Consider the following 5569-nt stretch of genomic DNA (forward strand, 5'->3'; position numbering starts at 1 on the left):
ATATATACTATGTATGATATATTTTAATACATATTTTTATATTATATAATATTTAATGTATATAAGCATAATATATAGTATAATAATAGTATACATATTATTTTGTATACTATTCTTTAGAATATAATAGTAATGATAGTAACAACAATGTTAATATCAGTATCAAGCACAGTGCTAAGCAGACTTTCATTCATCTACTCACTGAGGTTATTTTACTGTGAAAAGTTTTTGGGGGTAAGAAGCCTAAGTTACCTTGATTAAAGCTTGTTCCCTGCTCTTTTGCTGGTTTGATCAGTAGCAGTCATGTAACAGATGGGTTGGCACCATCTTTCAAGGTCAAGTGTATCTGGGTTCTTGGATCAACATTGGATGTTTTGTTGGGTACAATGACTTAAGTGTTTCCATTTTAAAGGTGTAAAGATGAAGCTATTTACCTGGAGATTCAGGAAGCAAAGACATCATTTTCTTTTTAATTTTTTATTTGAATAGCTTTAGGGGTACATGTAGTTTTTAGTTACATGGATTAATTGTATATTGGTGAAGTCTGGGCTTTTAGTGTGCCTATCAGCCAAATAGTGTACGTTGTTCCCAATGCTTCATTTTTTTCATCCCTCATCCCCCTTCCATCCTCCCTCCTTGAGTATTCAATGTCCATTATACCACTCTATATGGCTTTGTATACACGTAGCTTAGCTCCCACTTATGTGAGAACATGTGGTATTTGGTTTTCTATTCCTGAGTGATTTTGCTTAAGATAATGACCTTCAGTTCCAGCCAACTTGCTGCAAAAGACATTTCATTCCTTTTTATGGCTGAGTAGTATTTTATGTTTTATATATATATATATATCTCAATCACATTTTCCCTATTCACTCATCAGTTGATGGACACTTAGGTTGATTCTATATCTTTGAAATTGTGAATTATGCTGCAATAAACATATGCATGCAAGTGTTTTTTTGATGTAATGACTTCCTTTCCTTCGGATAGATATCCAGTAGTGAGATTGCTGGATTGAATGGTAGATCTACTTTTAGTTCTTCAAGAAATCTCCATACTATGCGAATTTACATTCCCACTAGCAGTGTATAAGAGTTCCCTTTCACATTCATTCACATCTATTGTTTTTTGACTTTTTAATAATGGCCATTCTGGTTGGGGTAAGATGGTATCTCATTGTGGTTTTAATTTGCATTTCATTGATGATTATCGATGTGGAACATTTTTTTCATATGTTTGTTGGATGTTTGTATATCTTCTTTGGATAAATGTCTGCTCATGTCATTTGCCCACTTTTTAATGGTTTTTTTTTTTTTCTTGATGATTTGTTAGAGTTCCTTGTAGACTCTGGACATTACTCCTTCATCAGATGCATAGTTTGCAAATGTTTTCTTCCATTCTGTAGGTTGTCTGTTTACTCTATTAATTATTCCTTTTGATGTGCAGAAGCATTTTAGTTTGATTATGTCCCATTTATTTATTTTCCTTTTTGTTGTCTTTGCCTTTGAGGTCTTAGTCATAATTTTTTTGCCTAGGCCAATGCCCAGAAGAGTTTTTCCTAGGTTTTCTTCTAGAATCTGTATGGTTTCAGGTCTTAAGTCTTTATTTCATCTTAAGTTAATCTTTGTATGTGATAAGAGATAGGGATCCAATTTCATTGCGGCTATAGGAGTCACAATTTCACATGTGACTATCCAATATATGTCTACTTTTATACCAGTATCATACTGTTTTGGTTACTATAACCTTGTAGTATAATTTGAAGTCAGGTAATATGATGCCTCCACATCCATTCCTTTTGCTTAGACTTGCTTTGGTTATTTGGGCTCTTTGTTGACTCCATGTAATTTTAGAATCTTTTTTTCTAATTGCAAAGACATTATTAAAGAAAAAATAAGATGTCCCTGTATTGCGATTTTACAGTTAATATACACATGTACATCACTAATTACAGGGAACACAGCACAGAAATGATTTCTACTTTACCAATGTTGGATCAAATCTTTCCATTAAGGGAGAGATCCAAAGGCATACAGTGCTGGCTTCTGTGATGTCATCTTTATGTACCCATACATATTCTCTGCAGAACCAATAACTCTGAAAGAAAATGTGTCTCCTTAAAACCTCTTAATTTTCTTAATCTGTTTTAAAAGGTTTAAAAACACATTTTCTTTAACTTCTTTGTGGCTGCTGTTAGGATTTTTCTTTCTTCTAGCTGAGTATTTTTAAAATTCTTTTACTTTTAATATGTTTCATGTTTCTGTCCTAGACTGAGTCTTCCATATTTTATAATGGCTGAATTAGGATAAGCAGTACCCACTTCTCATTCCACTTCTCTATCTGCTTGTCAGGATTTGAATTCCCTTTTATTCTCTCCCTAAATATAAGCTCCTTGTCATTTACTAGTTTGAATCACATGATCCCAAAATAAGTGAACTCCAGGCATCTCACAGTCATTATTTACTCTGATCTTCTTAACCAAAGAAGGCAGCTATTGTCCATTCTGTACCCAGAGTTACCATTGGTTCCACACAGGTCTTCCCCAAGAGGTGTCACCTTAACTATGAGATATGAGATCTCTAACACCTCTTATTTTCATACTCTGTGTACCACAGTTGTGTTTTGGAGCTAGAAGCTTCCTAATAGAGTGACTTAAGAAAAGCAAATACCCAAAACTCAAGGAAAGACCTCAGGGATGCTACTCCTATTCTTTTTCCTCTTATGAAAACCTATCTCCTCTTCAGAGAAAACAGAAGCTGCAAATTGCCTCCAACATCTATAATCCCTTTTAATGCATTAAAATCTTTTAACTATTTGTGCCATATTGTGTATTTTTTAGTAGAAATTGTTTTTCCCATTCAAATATGTTATTGGAAGACTGTATTAATTACCTAAATCTAAGGCTAGTGTGTTTTTTCCATATACAAGAGAGGTGAAAAATCTATTTCCTAACTTCCATGCAGGAGATTTTCTTGACATTCCATTCAGAAGCCAGTTTCATAATTATATGCCAATCATTTTGATGAGAAATTTCATTATTTCTTCTTAAGAGATAATGTATATCAACATGTGAATTCAGATGATACACTTCAAAGAAGCAAAAATAAAATTGGGGCAGTATTTTAAGTTGTTGTTATCCTTTTCTATAATTAAGTTCAGAATAAAAGTATGTGACATAAAATTACACACATTAGCAGAAACTTTAAAAATAATAAAAAGGAAGAAATATTCACAAAGTCAACCATTACATTAAAATTCATTTTTGCTGGGTTAGCTGAAAAGACCATGAAAAAAATCCACCTGCCATTCAGTTTAATTTCTTGTGTTTAGAGCTCTACAGCATTCTGTGTAAAACTAATCAATAAAAAGGATTTATGAGACCTTGAAATAGAACAGTCGAAAGAAGGAAATTATAGTCAGTTTTAGTTATTAAAGATTTTCACCACTAAATTTAGTATAAGGGAAATGTTATACATCTTTTTTAGCTGAAACAGGGCATTTATCAAGTTCATGGATTGGGGAGACAATTGTGCTTAGACCTGCTGTAATGTGTCTTTATTTGTTGCTCACCATTTAATGTTGGCTGTATTGAAGTAGGCCCAAACAGAAGGGAAATGGTATTGGAAAACTCGTTTTGCAAAAAAAAACACAAAACAAGTAGCCACAGTGAGCCATCACCTACATGTAAGATTTTTTAAAAAGTATTTATGAATTCTGATTCAATCCATGTTAAATTGCTTTGTTTGACAATATCTTTAAAAGAATGAAGGCAGGACAAGGAAAGTAGAAGGCATGGGAGAGAGGAAGTGAGGAGGAAAAGGAGGCAAAACCCAGCAACACCTCAAATGGCTTTTCACTGTTGTGAAATCAAAATGCAGTCCTGATAATATTCAAAGACCAAACCATCACTGATTTTCATTTATTTTCAGTATCTTAATATTTGCAGGATGATGAGCATTTCTGAAAATAGTTATACATGGGCTGTGTAATATTGTTGCTTGGTGACAGTGAGTTTTGTGAGACTGCCCTGAAGCACTTGGGGACTGTGCATACTGTCTGGAGACTTTTACTTATGTACATTTCTCAGCAGGGTAATGTGAGAAAATTTTAGAATTTAGCTTTTGTTTGATGTATTACAAATGACAGATGGAAAATTGAAATATTTTTAAAAGAAAAAAATGCAATGATGCACAGAACATAAAACTGCCATAATAGTAATGGTACTTAGCATTTATGCTGAGTTCTTCATCTACAAAGTACTTTACAAACAACTAATGAAGCCTTGTAACACTCCTGAAAGACAGGTAAGCATCATTACTGCCATTCTACAGATGGAGAAAATGAGTCATGGAGGTTGAATATCTTTGCCTAAGGCTACTGGGAATAGCAACACTTGAATTAAGGTTTAGGGATTCAGTCCTTTCTGGATAAAAGATCAGGGGACCAGCATTGTTTGAATTAAAACAATGAAGGTTTAATACTAAATATTATCTCTTTTGAAAAGAAGATAAACTCATCATTCAGTTAACATGGATTTTCTTATAAATTGAAATTATACCTGCCTTTAGAAAACAACAATAACCTGTTCTGAGTTTATTTCCCTCATTCATTCTCAGTCTCCACAATTATCCCCATAGAATGCCTTTACTGAATGACGAGATGATGAGGGGCTTTACAGTCAGTGTCACCTCAAAGCATTGAGACTCGAGTTTGCTTTATATTAAAGTTGCAAATCATATCAATAGGTTTCATTTCATATTATGACAGGCTTCTCATTTCTGATGAGTAATAATTATTAGCAATTTCAAAATCCTATATTATGTGAGAAAAAGGTAGATTTTATACCTTTCTGCTAGTTAACTCTCTCCATAATTTTTCTGAATCCCAAAATTATTGCTCAAGATGTAGAACGTTCCAAAGAAATGATTCTCAGCCTGAAAGCAATGACCTGGGAGACTGTATTTTTGGAGGCTTTGCTGCCTACCTTTAAAAGGCATGCAGTTTTTGTTTTAGTTTTGTTTGTTTGTTTGAGGTAGGGTCTCGCTCGGTGGCCCAGGCTGTAGTGCAGTGGCACAATCTTGGCTCACTTTAACCTCAGCCTCCTGGGTTCAAGCAATTCTGGTGACTCAGCCTTCCGAGTAGCTGGAACTACAGGTGCACACCACCACGCCTGGCTAATTTTTTGTATTTTTAGTAGAAACAGGGCTTACTATGTTGGCCAGGCTGTTCTCAAACTCTTGGCTTCAAGTGATCTGCCCACCTCGGCATGCAGTTTTTAACCAATGTTTTGTAGAGTTAGAAGCACAATGTGGAAAACAGCAGAAATTTTAGGAAAATCTTCTCCCCCCTTTTTTTTTCTCTTTGGAAGATCAATGACCTTGTTTTCATGTATACATATTTGTAAATTCCCAGCCCCTAGGATCTTACTCACCAACTGAGGGGACAAGATTTGAAAAAATAGTGAGAAGTTCACTTAACAGTATCGTATGAAAATATATAATTAAGTCATACTCTCGTAAATGTTGAGGAAACATGAAAAGGAAAAGAGATTGCTTTTTTTTTTTTTTTT

The sequence above is a fragment of the Rhinopithecus bieti genome, unplaced genomic scaffold (genome assembly GCF_001698545.2).
Source record: "Rhinopithecus bieti isolate Rb0 unplaced genomic scaffold, ASM169854v2 scaffold_18624, whole genome shotgun sequence".
Taxonomy (NCBI): Eukaryota; Metazoa; Chordata; class Mammalia; order Primates; family Cercopithecidae; genus Rhinopithecus; species Rhinopithecus bieti.